This window comes from Geospiza fortis, unplaced genomic scaffold (assembly GCF_000277835.1).
Source record: "Geospiza fortis unplaced genomic scaffold, GeoFor_1.0 scaffold53, whole genome shotgun sequence".
In the NCBI taxonomy this organism is placed as follows: domain Eukaryota; kingdom Metazoa; phylum Chordata; class Aves; order Passeriformes; family Thraupidae; genus Geospiza; species Geospiza fortis.
In genome coordinates, this window is record NW_005054305.1 from 7,289,336 (window position 1) to 7,308,779 (window position 19,444).

The 19,444-nt window shown below is 39.7% G+C and overlaps 1 protein-coding gene across 1 annotated transcript in view; it reads left to right on the forward strand.

Annotated features, from left to right (window-relative positions):
• The window catches only part of SPIDR (scaffold protein involved in DNA repair), a 148,725-nt gene that overhangs the window by 19,453 nt on the left and 109,828 nt on the right, over positions 1-19,444 (forward strand). Inside the window, exon 4 of the mRNA XM_031066600.1 lies at positions 7,221-7,440. The gene's annotated coding sequence lies outside the window, so the exon portion shown is untranslated. The remainder of the gene's footprint in view (positions 1-7,220; positions 7,441-19,444) is intronic.

Genomic DNA, 19,444 nt, shown 5'->3' on the forward strand with positions numbered 1-19,444 from the left:
GCATGAAGTGGAATTTTCTTTGTTTCCTTTATAATTCCATAATGTGTATTTGACCTATTCATCTGAACCAAAGGCAAAGAGTGACTTTCATTCTTTGTGCAGTGAGTGCTATTCCCAACCTTAATTGCCCACAATTCTTTGTACTTTCAGTGGGAAAGTTTATTTTATAAAAGCTTTTACCTAAGATTAGTAGAAATTTGACTTGTGTGTATCACCTGTATTTTGCATACTGCACATTTCTAAAGAATTTCTAAAGTTAGGAGAAAGTATAACTTAACTTCTCAACCATGTATTTAGAAATGTCAGGTACATAAAAATTTGCTTCTGAACTGCAGTTCATGTATACTATTTGTTTGATAGTTCTTTGAGCAAAAGTAACAGTAATTCATTTGTCTTAAAAGTATCTGTCCTTTCCCCATATCATTCAGATATCACTAAGATAAAGAATTGTGACTGTTTAGCTGATAAGAGCAAGTTGCCTTCACTATTTTTGCACAAAACATGTATTTGTTAAGCAGTTTTTCCAATACTAGTTTTTCAAATACTAATGTGGCTTCAAGCAAGCTCATCTTCCTCCCTTGTGTGTTCTTAGGAGTTTGTAATGGCTTTATTCAGAAAGCTCTACTTGCATTTTTAAATTGATTTAAAAGGAAGGTGGTGAAATAGTTTTCCTTTTACCTCTTGTCGTGCTTGCTTGGTCTTTTTTATCCATGTGACTTGTGAGGTAAGTTTTGTGGCTGAGGAGTTTTATTTTGTCAGTCTTGCTTTTCATGATAGCTCACATGTATACTTGTAGGTATGCATATGGTCCTCATTACTATGAATTTTTATTATCACAATAGTAATAATTTCCACTCCATTCTTCTTCATGCTGGATATAAATTGGGGTTTTTTTCTGGAATGTTCAGTGGAGCAGAGCCATTCACTGCTTGGCATTTTCCTACACTTCAGTTTTCTTTTGTGTTTCTAAGTGGTCTGTGTTGTTGTAGTTCACTGTTTTCCGCATTGGTACTGTGGCCTTTATGAACTTATTTCTGCCTTTGTGATGTGATTGTTCCATTCACTTAGGTTCAGATGGGCACATCACATCCTTCATCCCTGGGGGTGAGATGCATTCTTACATCATGGCAAGACTTTTAAATTTTCAGGAAGAGTGGAAAATTGAAAAATTCAGGAGTACCTGCTGTCATGGACTAAACTTGGCTTTGTTTTGCTCTTGTTGGTGTGGTGGTGTTACTGTTGGTTCTGCTGGTCTGATCTGCATGGAGGTGCACTGGCTGTCCCAGCTGACAAGTTCAAACCATGCAGAATTCAGTTTATGGTCCTGAAACACTTTGTCTCACTCTGTAGGTCTTGTAAAGATTGCTCTGCTGCTGAGGGGTTCTATTGACCTAAAGAGAGTTTCTTCCCTTTGAGAACTTTCCATTTAAGGCTACAGGTGCTCTTTTGGAACACTTGAGCAGTAGCATTTTAGTAAAATTCACTGGAGTCAGGTGAAACTGCATGCTGTCTTACTGATATTGACATTTGATGCATTTCCATACATCAAGCACCATGGATCCTCTCCTTGCAGTGTGTTCAGCTTCCTGTCACTGTGTCACTAGAGAAACATAAAATATGTGGCTCCCAAGAGATCATAATTTCTATATTTTTCTCCTCATTTGTCTTCCTTATTGGTAGTTACAGAGTTATTAAAACAAACTTTAGAGTTGTATTTCAGGCACTGAAGCCAGAATGTCTGAACATTTGTTTTTTTAAATTGTGCTCCTCAATGTTTTTTTCATTCTCTTGTCTCCAAACTGGTTTTTAGTTGTTGAGAGTCAAAGCAGGCTGGCTTTCTTCTTAGTCTCGCTCCTCAGCTGCCCTTGGCATGGCCAGTGCATCATCTGTGACCATGTACATTCAGTGCTGATGTGGCCTAAATGTATGTGTGTGCTGTGAAGCCACTGTGTTAGGTCTGCAGATTAAGGCCATTCAGTCTGCCAGAGACTGTAGAGTCATCTGAAGTCTTCAAAGGGCTCAAGACCTCAGGGTCTGTGAGCTCCAAAGGAATGGGGAGCTTTTTTTTGCCTTCTTTTTGTTTCTTTTTAACCCTTATGGAATTCAGAGTAAATGCAGAACATCTGCAAAGTACTGCATCAAAATATATTTTGACGTCATGGTGTATGACATGGTATATGGCTGAAGGGCAGCATCACCCTGTGTACTAAAGTAATAAACAAAAATGAAAAGTACCCAAGGAAACTGATGCATTCAGTGTGAAATTTGTTTGTTCATCTCCCAGGCACTGGAATTATCTTTGAGATACTTCATGTCTGGGTTGCAAATTGGAGTGAGAAACCAACATCCCAGAGGACACCTGGAATTAAGTAATTAACTGTGTATGTCAGAGCAGATCTCTTAGGTGGTTAAACCAAAGTGCCTCTAGCTTAGGATCCTGTTTCTGCCAGCGACAAGAGCTATCAAAATGCCTAGAAAAAATGATAAAATGGCTAACACTTGATGATATTTTCCCAAAATATTCTCCCAAATGCCTCCCACAGATCTCTGACTCAGGGACTTTGTAAACCAGAATTACTGTCTGTGTTCTTAGTATTTCTAAATAAGTTTTTCTCCTACCAAAAAGTTACTGGTTGTTTTTCTGAACACATGCATACAACATAGACCTGTTGTGATCACACTGTTATGGGTCATCAGGCTTTTTTGGAAATTATGCCCATGATCATTGCCAGATTTGCTCCATTATTACTTTTGCTGAAAAGACCTTTCCCTGTGATTTCAAAGGTTCTGCTAATAGCAGCAGTGTGAGGTTGATGTTCCATTTGCCCAGGTTTGGATCAGGATTTCTTCATCTTTGTCAGAGCTTCTTGTTTCTTGTCTGGGAGGTGAGGGAGGTTCTTACCAATCAGTGCAAGGCTTCACCAAAGATGCTTCCCTGCTTAAATGGCTCATTCCTCCCACTAGTCAGTCTCTCTCATGGATTTCACTCCTTCTGGACCACTTGCAAAGTGTGAAGGAACTTTTTTGTTTGCTCATGGTCCATCTAGCAATGGTTTCTGTCTGTTGCTTTTCAGAGGATGGTGTTTATCACAGTGGTGTCCTGCAAAGGGTGATGTAACTAATCTAGCTCCTAACTGGTACCTGATTTTTCTTGTACACTGTCCTTTCTGTGACCAATATGCTGATTCAGTAGTAGCCAGCATGTTACTGCATGTCTTTGTGAAGATTTCTCTTCTTATGGAAAATTCTGTGAGAAGTGAGGGAGCATTACAAGTCTTGATGGCTGATCCCCTCCTTTCAGGTGGTGTTCTTTAGAGGACACATGTTGTACATCTCAAATACCTCTGCAAAATTCATACTCAACCAGATTTATCACTGCCTTTCTGGTTTTCTTTGTGGCACCTTAAGCCTTGTGTCTCAGTGATTGAATTACACTTCATGCCCCTGGGATGAATAAACTCTGTTTTTACTCATGGGGCCAGATATTTCAAATGATCCTTGTGTCAGTGGATGTTTTCTCTGACTTTCCAGCTGACTCTGTGAAGGCTGTGGAGAGATGCTGGAAGGGGCAGCTGTCCATGTTAGGCTGTGTTCCAGGACCAGTGAGCTGCAGCAGCACTGTGCCACCGGAGCTCAGAGCACCCAGGCTTTGCTGAGAAATGCACCTGTGTCTCACACTGGTCAGGCTGAGCTGGGTTTCCATCTTTATCTCCCCCAAGCATTTCACTTTGCAGAGGCCTCTGGAACCAGATTGAATATATATAATTGAATATGATGGAATATGTAATAATATTTGGAGAAGGTCCTTCACCGAAAGCATGGTCGATCGCTAGAACAGGCTCCCCACAGCACCAAGCCTGTCATTTCAAGGAACATTTGTTGTATGATTTTGTGTTAGGTGATCCTGTGAGGAGCAGGGAGTTGGACTTGAGGGTCCTTATGGGTCCCTTTCAACTCGAGAGCTTCTATGATTCTGTAAGAACTTTGTTAAGCAGTCCTCAAATTGCTGATTGCTGCTTCATGGAAGATTTCTAAATGCATCCAGGCAGCTGTATGCTCACTCCTAGCGAGTGTGAGAGTGTTTACTTGTCTTTCAGTGGGAGAATAAAGGTTACCTTGAAGTAAGTAAACTGAAGTGGCTTTGCAGTTGGCTGAATTAGCTCATTAATTCTTCTAGAAGCTAACCCTGAAGAAATTCATGAGTATTCTGGGCAGCAGAATGGGAAATGAAGAAATTTGCAGTGTAGGAATGGGCACAATTGCAACACAGTTATTGATTCCACCTTTTAAAATGCACATAATGTAAGGTATTATTCCTTATTTAAGATTACTAGGTATTGCCATGAAACATGCACATCTCTGCTGAATTTCTTGAGCTTTAATTCTGCTTTGTAAATGCAAGTAAGTGAATGATCACTTCAGCAAGCAAGTGGGAATTTATGTAAGTTATCCGAGGGTGAAGGAGAACAATGCAAAACCCTAAAGTGAGCTTTTCACATGGATGAACAAACAAGTAAACTCTGGAAACCGTAGAATTTGCAGTGATCCAGCCTGTCTCCTCACCCACAAATTTGCCCTTCAGTGTGCAGCCACATATGTTTGATTTATTTTTGATTGACATAACAATACAAGAGCCAAATGTATTAAAACCAAAGCTACATTCTGAAATTTGGTGTTTCATCATGTGCCAGCAATCCAAAGTGCTTTTCCATGTTGTTCAAGAGAACACTATCATCAGCAGTAATAATAATTTCAGAGTAATTAAACTAAACTATCTCTGTGCATCTAAATAAACAAATAGATTGTGGTTCTGTAGAATGTGCGTGTGTGCCAAGTGTGAGACTTGGCTACTGGTCGAAATTGAGATGCTTTTAGTGTAGAAGCATTCTGCTTCATTTAGAATCAGCTCCTAGTGTTTCCATCAGCTTTAGGCTTGCAAGAGACTCTGGTGTCATGGTAGGATATTTTTTACTCAAATATCTTTTAGAAACTTTCTTGATTTGCCTAGTATTTTGAGCAGTTTTACAGTCAGAGGTATTTAAAAGAAAAATTTTATTAGGCTGTCATACATTGTCTTCAACCTGCTGTATAAAATGAGTAACATATAAGCTGCTAGCCAGTAAGAACTGTCATAAAATTCTGTGTGTAAGAAATGCCTGGTTCAGAAGTGATGAGCAGTCTCTCTCACAAGCTGTCTTAATGCTTTTTTTTTTTAATAAGCTGTTGGTGCGTTTGAAAATTGAGACTGATTTTTTTTTGTGACTTGGTTTTTAAAGTGGATGTAAATGCAAATTGTGCTGTATGTCTAGAGGGAGGAGGTAAATGCTTAGTTACTTTAAAGGATGAGAATTTTTGTGGTTAGCAGAATTTGCTTATGCGTGCCAAATGACTTGGGGTTGACAGAGGACCACAACTGCAGCTAGTCAGGCAAAACAGAATTCAAGTGTGAATATTCTAAGCCCTTCCCTTCAGGCATAGAAAACTAGTCAGTGCTCACCCTTGTCAGAATTTTCACATAAGCAAACATTATCTCAGTGTAGTAGTGAGTCTCTGTGGTGGTGCTGTGGCGTTACAGCTTTCTCTGAGAAGGTGACAGCAGTGAGGAGCAGCAATGGCACAACCATCTCTCTTCATCAGTCGGTTTCAAAGGACTTGGCAGAAAGGGCTCATTCTCCTGCTTCTCAGGTCTGGGAAAGGAGGTCAAGCTGTAATGGCTTGGACAGAAGTGGCTTATGTACATTTTGTGTCTGACTGTCTGGTGGAACCCTTTATAGAGCTGGAAAATACCAGCTCAGGGGAAGCAGAATGCTTTGCAGAAGCATGTTGCATGTGATGAAAAATGGGTTCGCATGAAAGCGGTTTTGAGAACAATTTCGTTTTAGATTTCCAAATTGCTTTATTTCAGTTTCAGTATGAAATTTAATAAAAACAGGGACAGAATTTTTTATTTTACTTTTGTATAATTCAACTTTATTGAATAAATTTGAAAGGTTTTAGGGCCCAGTTTCTTTGGTTTGAGTTTCTTGAGGGTTGGGTTAATTTTTTTTTGAAGTTTTGAAGTTTCTCATAAACTCAAACTAAAATATTTTGATTTATTTTCCAGAGGAAAAACATTCACAGTTGTGAAATGAGCCTTAAAATAAACAAACAAATAACTAGTACAGCTCTGCTGTTAAGTTCCAGTATCACGTTCACTGTTCCTCCCCTGTTTCTTCTTTGCTGTGGGAAGACAATAATTTATATCAGCTGTTTTTCTTGGGATGTTGTGTTTTTCCCAATGCAACTTGTAACAAAAAGGGTAGAACTGGGGCTCTGCTGCCCTTGACCTCTGGGACCCTTTTCTGCCCCATTCGGCAGGGTAACAGCATTTCTCTCAGTGACCAGAGTACAGATCTGAGTAGGGCTAGGTGAGAATGAGAATAAATCTCACATTTTCTTACAACTCAGACCAAGGTCTGTCTGAGTAGCTGCTGCCCTGTGCAGAGTGCAAAGGGACCCAGGGGTAATTTCATTTCAGTGCAAAGTTGTTTCTTGTTCAGCAGAGACAAAAGTGCTAAGAATCGATCTGTGTAGATGCTTGTATCTGTTCATGTTGCTTTAAAACAACCGAGCCTTCTGACTACCCTGACTGCCTACTGATAAAATGGATGATCAGTTTTGCAATAATTATTTTTAGGCAGTGCATCTTACTCCTCCTTTCTCCACATTTGTCCCTCAGTGTGAATCATCAGCTTTTAGATGCATTGTATTCTTCTAATTTGGTTCCTGACAGCTGCTGCTTTGAGAAAGGTCAATGAGGGAAAATACAGCTTCACTTTTAAATCAGTGTTTGATTATTCTGTTTTTAAAAAAATGCTTTTTTTTGCAGTATATAATAAAAAAGACTGAACAAAGTCAATGAGTTACAACATTTAAAAGTTCAGGTGTGGTAGGAGAGGGTTTCTTGGAGGGAGTTTGTAAATTCATTGATATTTGGAAGAAGTGCAGGTGAAATTTTTTCCTTACAATTAATAGTATCCATAGAGAAAACAAAAATTACTGCAAAAGCTTAATGTAGGTCTTTTGATAAAGCTGTGTATTCTACTCATACATTGATTTATCATGGTTGGACAGATGTGCAGAGCACAGAGGGATGCACATCTTTAGAGTGCCAGAACTTCTTTCTTTCTCCTCATCCAGACTTTGCATTTTTAATTTTTTAGTTTTCACTTTCTTTCCAGATAAATCTGGTGTTTTAATTGTGAAGATCTTGGAAATATTTGAGGAGTGCACGATACAAGTTGCCATCTGCCAGCAGCTGGAACAGTCTCCTGCTACACTTTCGCCCGAGGATGCTGTCATCAATTCAGAGGAACCAATACTCAAAGTCCTCTTCACAAGAGAGACAGCAGCTCACCTAAAGAGCAGACCACAGGATGTCATCCACATCTATCCCCCATGGTGAGTAAGGAGAAGGGGCCACACTTGCTGTAGCACTGCAGAACAAAGTGGAGTCGGGTAGAGTGCTGGCTGCACTGCTGTAGGAAAAACCTTGGGGGGTAATGGGAGAACAGGGCATTCTTGTGGTCATCTGTCTCTGGCAACTTGAGAGACTTTGACAGATACCTTCAAGACAGCTCAGATAACAACTAAATGTGTATCATGATGCCTCTAGTGTTGCTCAGGGCTTCAGTTGTGTTTTCGCTTAATATTTTCATCTTTAGAGCACTAGGAAGGCCTGAGCAATGTCTTATCAATGATAAGGCCAATAAAGTGCATACTTTCTGGTAGCAAAGTACTTCAGGAATGCTCATCTGTTGTTGGGAGTATGGGTATAATATTTCAGTGGAAAAGTCTCTATTAACTGTATAGAGTTCAGTCTTCAGTTCCCTGAGTTCCTCTTCAGCACAATCCTTTCTGGAATTCTTCAAAATGTTTGGTCTATGCTTGTGATTATTTTCTGAGCTGGATTATTTACCTGAATTTTAAGGGTAGCAAAAAAGATGAGATTTCTAGTAAAGCAGCTGGTTGGTAGTGGCTGTAGGCTGGAAGGGCTACTCTTCATAAAAATTTTGGGGAACTTTGAAGTGGGAACATTACTTCTCTCTTCACTGCCCTGCACCCCAAATTATAAAAGAGGAAATACTTTTCTTATGTATTTCAGCATTCATTACCTGAGTTTTAGCCTCCAGCTGCCTCTCGTGTTTGACCATATCCTTTTGCAAAATACTTTTTCCTGTTTTGCAAAGGTCTGTATCTGGTTTTTATCTTCATTGATAGCTGCAAATCTTTTCTGAGTTCCCCAATTTGCAATCTTTTGCTTCTGAAATGTTTTTAACTCTTTTTGGATACAATTCAAAAACTAAGGGAAGATATTTTATTTGGGGTTTTTAATGGCTACAGATACAACTATTGATAGTTTAGATGTAAATAGATCAGTAGCGAAGGGAAAATGAAGTTCAATATTAATTAAGTCCTAGTCTGATATGATTCTGATTCACTGCCTTTTTTTTGTTCTCATTTATCTTTTCCTTCACAAGCTTTTTTTCATGCTTTACATTTGGTTTTGTTTTCCTGTTTTCTTCTTGTTTCTCTCTCCTACAAACTTAGTTCCGTTTTTCTCTTCAGGTTTCCTCTGTCGTTTTTAAACCACGAGGTTTTGCATTTATGCAGCTGTATCCTTCTGTGTAGACCTTAACCTACATGAAGATTTTTGTACCAGAAAAACTGTTTTAAGTAGGGTGTGATTCAACTTTTCTCTTTGTTTCCTTCTTTTTTCTTCTGCTGACCTGTTACTGTAGAATGCTTAGCATGTGTAAGTCTCGGACTGCTGCAGCTTGTTTCATGTCTGCTCCGGGAAGATGTAAATCTGCACTGATCTGATCCTTTCCAGACTACAGACATCTGCAACTGTACTAGTCTACTCTTCTCATTTGTTTAAATTTTAAGACGTTCTGGACACAAAGCTCATTCCTGTATGCATGTAAAGTGAGATTTCTTTAGGAAGCTTCATAGCTAGCTGTCTGTCTTCCTAGAAACTCTGCCTTTTATTTGCTTAAAAAAATACATATATATTTAGTAGGATGTGCTTTTCATGTAAGAAAAGGTTTATTTCATGAAACTGTAATGTTTGGACAGAGGATACATCTGCATTGTCACGGTTGCTTTCCTTACCTATATGTCTCTCAAGGCACTTCATAAATACGTCAGTTAGTTGTAGCAAAACTGCATTAAACCTCATCTCTACTCCTATTTTCTCTCTTTTTGAAATTATCTTAATGTCAGTTGTCTCTTTGTTTACTCAACCAACTTCAAAAAAAGTTGGGCTGGATACTGTTAAAATACTGGAGGCAGGGAGGGGAGAGAATGAGGGATGTTTTTGTTTTAGATTATAATTTGGCACTTTTAGTTTACATTAATTGGAAATTGGACTTGTATACTTAGTGGAAGTTTCCTCTATCCCAGTTCCAAGCTTCTATTCTCTTAAACTCTTACTTGAGAACTCTGAATGCTGAAATCTAGTTCTTGTTACTCTGCATTGAATTTGTACTTCTGTTATAAACAAATGCTGTTTCTGTTAAAACCCTTGTCTGTCAATTCAAATGTGTGACTAGTGAAAAAACAAATTAACTAAATCTAATCCTGACATGGTGAAATACGCATATTTATGTATCTTGTTAACATCTTATGTATCTCATTAAAATCAGTCAGAAGCAAAAGAAACCCAAAAAAAAGTGGGATGAAAGGGGAGGCAATCCGTGAACTACCTGTGTGGTTTTGGGATACATAATACACTGCACACTGTTGTCTTGTATTTTGAGACAGTTGTATGGCAGGACAGAGTGGGATGAGATGGGGTGTTTTGTAAGTGGCCTGCTTCTGGTGCTGTTGTGTCCTGAGAGCAAAATTTCCCGTTACCTTCAAAATAAAACTCCAGAATTACATTCTGACTTTGCTTTTTGCCCTCTGACGAGGTGACTAAGTAAATAAGATGTAGACACACAGGCTGCTGGCTCCTGGAGGTGATTATTCATGTCAAAAATTGAACACTTAATTTTGGAGCCTTTGTAAAGTTAGACTTTGCTTTTGTAACTGTACTTTGTAACTGTACTTGTATGTGCTGTGAACTCAGTGCACAACCTGGTATGTGAAACATCTCCAGCAGTAGACTTGCATTAAGTCCTTCAGGAAGCAGTGTTTAGAGAAGTGCTGATATGCTTGCTGGTATTTGTTTGCATACAGAATCCCATGAGACTTCAGCACTGCAGTATAAGCAATTTAATTTCAAAAATAAAATACTGGCAGGGGGCTGGTTGTAAGAATCTTACCACCAGACATTGCTCATGAGAACGGTCCCACTGCATTTCAGAGGAGCTTTGTGTCAGGGCAAGAATTACCAGGACTGAACCCACATTTCTTTGTAACTAGATATTAATTTCTTTGGGTCCAATGTCTTAAGGTACATATTTACAATCTTGAAAGCAGGGGATTTGATGTGAGAATTGTCACTTGCTATAGGCAAAGCAACCCCCATAAACTGATAAAAGCTTTCGAACCAGCGTGTGTGATGCAGGACAGAGCTCAGCTGCCTGGCCGCTGAGACATCTGACAGGAGCCTGCTCTGATCTTGTGGCTATGTGGAAGTATTATTGCAATGTTGTATCTAAATAAGGCCTATTAGCTTGGACACATCACATGAAAATGATTGTGTGTTTTGGGCTGGAGCTGGTTTCTGTCTGGCCAGCCGGGAACAAAACAGGCAAAAGAACTCAGCCCTGCCTGCCCCTGCCTGTGTAGGCTTGCCTTTGGTTTTCTTTGCAGTACCTGAGCAACTTCTTGGATTGAGATTTTAAATTAACACCTCATAATTTTTCGCAAACTAAATGTGAATCGTTAAGTGTTTTTAACACCTGGAAAAGAAAAAAGTTTATTACTGAGTTTAATTAAATTGATTTCTAAGTCTTTATTCACTTTGCAGAAATACATATCCAGCAAAAAATAAAGATTGCCTGCAAAGACACAAGAGAGTGGAAACAAAGGCTTCCACTCTTCCACTGGTGGTGATTTTATGGCTTCAACGTACCTGGGTTTTTTTTTCTGTTTGTTTCATTGTAAAAATTACAGAAATAATTTACCATACCTGACAGAAAGTAATGAGAGTTGGTATTTTTAGAGATTCCAGGATTCATTTGACTGCTGATACTGCAAGACTTGGGGATAGACTGTTTGCCTTAGATACTCCTGTCTTCGGCTCATAAGATATGCCTACTAGTTAACATTCAAGATAACTGACCTGAAGGAAATGGTGCTGATTAGAATTCTTTCCCTTGCCAGTAAGTTTAACAACTTTGAAATGTTTTTCATGTATTTCTGAAGTAAAACTACTAGAAGTATGTGATATTTATAGAGTTCTTGGCAATAGCAGTATAAACCACAGATCACGTTTGGTTTGGACAGGCTCAGAGGTCAATCCATACCTATTTAATCTGAAAGTCTGGTACGAAGCCTCTAGTTCAGGAGGTTCATGTGGTGCTAGTTACTGGGGGCAGGGGCAGTATGAAGGGGACATAACCACTCTGTTCTGTTCTTACACTGCCTGAAAACTCTGCAGAAAATGAGGTCCTTGGCTGGATAGCCGTTATTCCCTATGCAACTTCTCTGAGACAGTTTATTTTAGGAACTTGGTACGGCAAGTACATAAAACACTTGAATCTGTGACATCAACAAGCAACTTCAAAGTTGTTCTTTAGTTTCTCTTAACCTGTGAAACCGCGGGGAGTCATAATTACTCAACTTTGAGTGTTCCAGTGCCTGAAGAAAGTGTTTAATGTGGACTTCTCATTTCTGTTTGCATAACGCTAAATTCAGTCTCTCCTCAGTGAAGGAGTTTTAAAAGACTTTGAATTATTTACTGCCAAGAAGAACGACTCATACAAAACATTGCTACAGATCAGCTGATGTACAGGGATGAAATCTTGTATCTTAAGTCCTTTAATGTAGGCCAATGGTGGAAGTTGCTGTAGAAACGTGCAGGCAAGCTCTGAAGAAATTTATGTGCAAGAATCAATCTAGTTTTGTGGATTCGGGTAATATTCTACTTTAGAATTATCCTGGGCATGCTGTAGGCTGTTCTTGACTCAACAACAGCATTTATGATAAATGAGTATGCTACTGTGATTTTTGCATTGTCTTACCTAACACTGTCTTACGTCATCTGGGTGAGAAACAACAGGACCAACACAGGGAGCTCACATGAAATAGGTATTTTGAGCTAGCATGGCTTATGTTAAAGAGCATTTGGCTTCCATTTGATGAAATTTTTTTTTAATCACTGTTGCTGTCATCAAGCAAGGGAAACATTTAAGAACATTTACAGAGTACCTATCACTAGAAAGGTCATGTGAAAGCAGGATCTAGGCTTCACATGTTAATGAAATGCAGACATGATCTCCTGCTGCTCTGTAAAGAAAGCATCTATATCCTTCTAAATTTTCTCAAATTAAGGAAAGACATGTATAGAACATCTTTCACATACGTTCAGTTTCTCTGGTTATTCCACAGAGAGGCAGCTTCTTTGAATGCTTGATAGATCAGTTTTGTCCAACTGATCAATGTTCACCATCTTCCTCTCATGAAATCTGGGCACTTTATATACACATATAAATATTCAAATGGATGGAAAAGGGGGAGGGGAGGAGATCACCAGTCAGATCCCCCTCATTGGAAAGATGTTGGCTCTGCCTTAACATCTTCAAAGAAGGAATGTAACAATGGCAGAGTGGGAGAACCTGATAAGAGGGATGAGGCTCACTCAGAAGATAAAATTCTACAAAACTTCAGAGCTGTAAAGCCAGTGTGGGCACTATTTCTAAAGCACATACGGGAATGGCCTTGGAGCCAAAGATCAGATCATATCATCTGCTTGGAATTGCTTCTCAGAGATCATGCAGTTGTGAAAATCGAAGTTCCTTTCAGAAGCAGCTGAAGCAGCAGCAGGTTTTTTGCAAGAATTTACTTTTTGTTTTGCTAAGATATACTTTTCCTAGTGCAATCACTTTAGAAGAGGTGTTTTGTCTTTTGAGAACAGAAATGCACATACTTTCTATGAACTGAAAGTGGTCCCTAGCAAGCTTTTAATATAATTTCTCCAGTGTTTCTTTTGCTTTGTCTTTTCTTGACAGAATAGTCCTTAGGATTTTTCTTCTATTTTCTTTTAAAAAAATTATTTTTCTTTTGTCCATCCTCTCATGGAAAGGTAGAAAATTTTCTCTGTAAAGCTGCTCAGGTATATGCTATTTGATATCTCTAGAAGTGATTAAGCAATTAATATTATATGAGTTTGTTTACTTTGCATGTAGAAAATCAAAACAACACAATTTCTTAGTAATCTAATCAGTGAATAGTGGTGTTCCTTCATGGGTGGATGACATAATTGGAAAAATGCAGAATTGCACAGCTTTGATTCCAAGAGGAGCAAAAGTCATTGATGTCATTTCTGTGATCTGCCACAACCACCTGAAGCAACAGATATGTGGTATTTCGGATGTGGGCTATGTCTAATAAACACAGTGACACGATCACATTTTTACAGTGAGACAGACATGCTTATTTTTACAAGTGTGGCATGGATAGACACATTATATAAATGCCATATAGAAAATATAAATACCCTGGAAAACAGAGATGAAAAACCTGCTCTCTATAAAAGGGAGAAAAGATGGAAACACAGGAAGACAGGAGCCTCAAGACAGTAGATACAGAGTTGTGTAGAAGATTGAAGCTGGATTTTTAAACACAACTGCCTGTCTCTGGATTAATAGCTGATGGTATCTTGCCATGCTGAAAAAGGGGAATTTCCACTGCACTGTACCAATGAGGTGCGGGGGTTTGTTGATCCATTTGTTTGCTTTCGGCCAAATCAGAGGGGTCAGAAGCGAGCGGTGTGTTTGCAAAGCAGCAGCTTGGCTTTCAGATCAAGGCTGAAATGTGTTGTTGCTGCCACAGAAGCCTCCATCAGGGTAGAATAACTCTGGCCTCCCTGACCAGATGTGTCTGAACTGGGCACATCCAGTTAGGCATTGTGCTCCTGCCTCACACCCCCGCAGCCCGCACAGAGCTCGCCCGAAAGGAGCACTCACTGCATGTTGTTCTCTGGAGGGAGTCTCCACCAGGATGACTTTTTCCAATATGGGCTTGTAAGAATAAAGAAGTTGTAGAAAAGAGGCAGGGGATGTGAACAGCCTGGTTTATGCATGGGGTGTGTTTTTCTATTTTTCTGAAATAATAGATACTGTCCAGCTTAGATCCTACTGGAATAACTGCGATGTCCATTTTAATGGGAAAAATCTGAATCACCTCACTGTGGTGCTTCCATGTTGAGGAATTAGCATACATTTGAGTCCACAGCTTTTAGCAACAGAATAGGAAAATTGTTTTTAAACATCCATTCCTTACAGTCAGTGATGTTGTTTATGTCCGAAAAATTACTGGAAAAAATATTCAGTGAGAATGCAAATGTCTTCTCCTAATATGCAAGAAATAATCTCATCCTGAAAAATCTAATAAAGTTTTGTTTCATTTTTTTTTTTTAATGAAAGGTCTGTACTTGAAACTTTCCAGCTTTTATAAGTGAGGAAATTCCAAGCATTTTGTAGTGACAGATACTGTTAGTGGGTAGTTGTCCACTGACGTCAAAACCAGAGGATGGTGAACAGCTTTGTTCAAGTCAACGAAAAATGTACGGTCTTGGATAAACTCTGTGTTAGCAACGGAGCTATCATTGATATACGAGCAGCTTCACATGAGTTCCCATGTGTATTCAATCCAATGCTAAATTCCAGATCTTGTTTAATGAGCAACTGGTGGAGCCAAGACCTGGCACTGCAGTCTGCTTTATCCAGTCATGAAGGAAAAACAAGCTAAATAAGTTCAGATGAACAAGTTCAGAATTACTGCAGGGTTATTAAAAAGTTGTGATTTGTATTCCTCTGCTAATGTTTATGACTAACAGATTTGGGACGTGTAAAACAATACTTAATTTGTAAAAAGACTATGTGCCAAAATTCCTTCAGTAGTTTAACCACTGAAGAGCAAGTTTTGACTTTGTGAATGGGTTTCTTTAAATGTTCAAGATTATCAGTAATCGGCTCATCTTTTTTTTTTTTTTAATTTAACTTTTGAAAATTTATGGTTTCTGCTTGTTGGATTGCTGTTTATCACTTCCACTTCATGAAATAAAATGCATTTCCATAGCTCACTGTGGAGAGGCAGTTTTCAAGACAAGTGCCATTGTCTTTATTTATCAGGTGTGATTTGCTACTGTAATGGTAGATGTGTATTTGGAGTATGGTTTTCCATGCAGTTCTGTGTGCAGTTAGGTTGGGGCTTGAATAAGCTGGATATTTTCTGGATATATGCTGGATTTTCATGCTAAGGATGCTTTTGTCCTTGGGCAATTTTGCGTGGGCAAAGAGATGGATAAAGCATGAGTTTGCCAAATTACCCTGTGTGGTCATTCCCTACAATATTAAGGTATGCTTTGTCAGATTCCTCCTCCTGAATGTCATATTTAAGTGTAGGTAAGCAACAGTTAATTACTGTAGTCCTAGCAGAAATAGTAATTAAAGCCCCAAGTATTTCAAAAGGGGAATGTGGCTTTCAGATATTTGAAAGATTTGGAATGTTACTACCCAAAATACAGTATTTAAAACATCTCAGCTATCCTGGGGGGCGGGAGCATGGGAGGGCAAGGAGGAGAACAAATTTTACTGTTACTTCTACCAGGCAGATTACTTCTCTTTCAGTAAAAGCTCGTGGAAAAATACCTGTAGTCCTATGTATTTTTGGCAGAAGAATGTACTTTGGTATATGAAACAGTTCAGCTGTGAAACATCCAGTGTAGACTTTTGTGTGTTTGACGAAGCTTCTCTTCCTACCGGTCTTCCAAGTCAACATTCACTGTGCAGATTGCAATGTATTACTTCTCCCTGACTGGTAGGCTTCTTTGACAGTGTCCTGATATGTCCTGAGAAAGCACTCCTCTAGTTACTGTCCCAGTACAGCCTTCTGGAACACCAAGTTTCTCCAATCAGAAGTTTCAGAACAATATTTAGAGCATTAGAAGTCCTGTACAACCACTAATTTTACCTTTGGGGATTTGTGTGTGGAAAGCCAAATCACTGATGTGGCGCCAAAAAAAAAAGAAAAAATCATTACTTGGCAGTATGTGGGAAGGGGGTGGTTGTGTGTATGGGGGTTTTCGTTTGTTTTCATGGTTTTTTTCTTTCTTCAACCTCTTTGGACTTCTGAAACATTACCTGTTTTCTCTCTTCTTGGTAAAAGAGATAAAGAAAGAGTTAAAAATAAAGAAGCCCAGTGAACATTTCTCTGGATGTTTTTTGTTTTGATGGTTATCTTCCCTTTTTCTAAGTCTTGTATTTATTTTTTTTCCTGTAAGCAGCACATGTTTGCTGTTGAGCAGATCATGATAATGGACTTCTGCATGGTCTTCCTGGCAGTGATTGTCCATAGTCAGTCCAAGGTCCTTGGCTGTCATAAAAAACAGGACTGCGTGTCCACCTTGCCTCTGCTGTTAGTCTTGCCACGTCTGTTAGTGCAAACCCAAGTCTGTCAGCATCTCCAGCTAATCCCTTGTAATGTGAACTGAGGCTATGAAGAAATATCCTGAGGTACTCTGAGGTATTGTTGGGACAGACATTGAGGCTCATAACTACTCCCAAGAAAAACCTGGCAGAATATTTACAGTGCTGCATGCACACACTGAAAGCGCCGAACTTGAGAACACTTAAGATTCAGTATAAAACCATAAATTACATTGATTTTATTTGTGTTTTCATCTGTCTTCCCAGCATGGCACAGCATGTCTGTCTGTTGTGTTTCCCAAAGTTCCTCCAAGTTTGTCCTCCAAGCTGAGGTTCATTTTTGAGAAACGTGGGCAATGCAAGTATGTGAGATTTGTACATGGCATTTCTGCCTTACCGCTTGTCTTCTGGTTCACTGAGCTTGTCATAAATATTAATTTTATAGGGCTGGTAGTTTTTTATGCATTGTGAATGTACAGATTGAGGAAGAGATAAATTTTATTGATATGGGCTGTCACTGGATTTTACAGGGTTTATATGCTTGAAGGAGCTCACATTTACAGTATATATGTATAACAATCATTCTTTAAATTATTTTTGAAGACATTTGAATGAAAATACATTTTATACAATATAGGATTGTTCTTTATTATATTCCCAAATATTTCTTACCTTCCATCTCTCACACAAAACCAAATAAGTTGCCCAGTATTTTCTTTGTCTTTTTGCAGCCTCCTGTGGTTTACAGCTTGAGGAGTTCTGCATGAGGTGATTGTCTAATTTTGCTGGGATATATTTGACCTTAGGAGTTTTTTTTGAATCTTGCTGTACAGCAGGGACCTGTTTTCTAGCTATACTCAAAAGCAAACCCATTTTAAAAACAAACTTCAACATGATCAGCTTCTAGAATAGTCCACCTAAGTCTTGAGAATTGCCTTTGGTTGTAGGTCACTGCAGATACAGCTGCAATTTCTTGATTTTTGAGGACTGATGCTTACCTAGGAAGGAATGGAATCCTATTAGGTTTACTGGTTACCCTGAAACTGCCCTAAACACAGCTAGAGGAGAAAACAAGGGGGAGAAGTTATTTCCACAACCCAAATAAAAATTACACCTTTTCTGGAGGGGGAGGGAGCAACTTTTATGTCTATTTATATTTAGATTAGACTGCATATGAAAGTATTATTTTCCTGTGTGTTCCAGTTAATTGCTTGGGATTCTTTACCTTTGATCATCAATCTTGTTCTTTGGCAAACCTTACATATTGAAGACTGCCTTTCTACAAGAGCTCTGAGAATTGGAAATACGTATAATCTTGCATGCAAAGCCCTTCTCTACTTATTAAACTCTGAACACACATTTTCTAAATTAATATAGGTATTGCTTGGGTTGCCATGTTGATTTTTTGAAGCTTTTCTTGGAAAGTTCTTTCTTACCACACATTAACAGCTCCATTGGTGTATTTTGGCTATGTCTAAGTAAAGCCATTTTCCATTCAAAATGTGCACTAAATGTATTGGTTAATATATTTGATTTGTTATTAGTTGCATTTTAACTGCTGTCTTAATGATACTGTTTTATTAACTATACGTGAACTGTGGATGATTTGGAGGAAGATACTTCCTGCAAGCTAGCAAGACAAAGTACTGCCTTTTAATGTATAACCTCATCAGATGTTCAAGCTTATATAAAATGCATATATTGACATTATAAGTAAGTAGAAGCCAGGGTAGTTAGTACATGTGTTTTGTTGCCCCTTTCACCGACACTGGGCACGACGGCAGTCCAGTGAAGGAGGGTTGGAGTCTGGAATGAGATGTCCTTAGGTCCGGCCATGGAGAGCGACATTTGCCTCCCTTTAACTTCTACTTTGACTTTCCCCAGCCTCCTCAGCAGTTTTGGAAGTGACACGGTGAGCAGCCAGGCTGGCGCTGCATTCACTGGGATGTACCGTGCGTGTGGTGCAGAGCGCGTTCCTTTTGTCGCGTTTCCGCCCCGTGCGTGCGCTCGGCTGGACCGCGCCGGTTCTGGGGGCTGTACTGCGCTCCGCATCGATTCAATCGCAGGCTTCCAAAATAAACTATTCTGAGTAATCGGGGTGGTTACAAAGGGCAGTGGTGGGAAAGCACCTTCCTGAACAGCATCTCCACGGCGCTTCCCGGGGCGGTGGGATGCTGCCCGAGCCCCCCGGGCGCAGGTCCGTGCCCTTCCCGCCGGCTGCGGAAGGTGGCAATGTTGTCAGCAGGAGCCCAGGAAAAGCTGATCTCACCGAGACAGCGGCAGCGCGTATTTGTCCGCAGCTTTCTCTGGCGTCAAAGCTCCACATCCGTGAAATAGGAGCCTGCAGCAGGGATATTTGCTCGGGTTTGTGCGCCATCGCCTCTGCACAACTTGTAGTAACTCGGTGCGCTCTCCGTGCTGGATGTGGGGATGCGCCGAGGCGGGCACCGCGCTGCTCGCACAGCTCTGCTGCCCGCAAGGCTTCTTCGCGCTGGCTGCCTCTGAACTTGCAGACCGACACCCATCCTCCACCCGGGAGAGCTAAACTGAGCTCTTTAAGTGAAGTTTCATGTCTGCAAAACACTTGTAAATGTTTCTGAAACGCGGTGTCGTTTTCTGCCCACTCCCTCGGGATGTTTACAAACTTTGCTTTGAATTGAGCTTACCAGGGGAGAATCAGAGAACTTCCCTGCATGTCGCAGTCACGCCTAAGAGCTACCTCCTGACAATGACAGGCTTTTAACCTGCTGAAAGCCTAACAGACCTGTTGCAGGCTTTGGTGGGGATTTCTTTCTCTTCTCTTCTCTTCTCTTCTCTTCTCTTCTCTTCTCTTCTCTTCTCTTCTCTTCTCTCTTCTCTTCTCT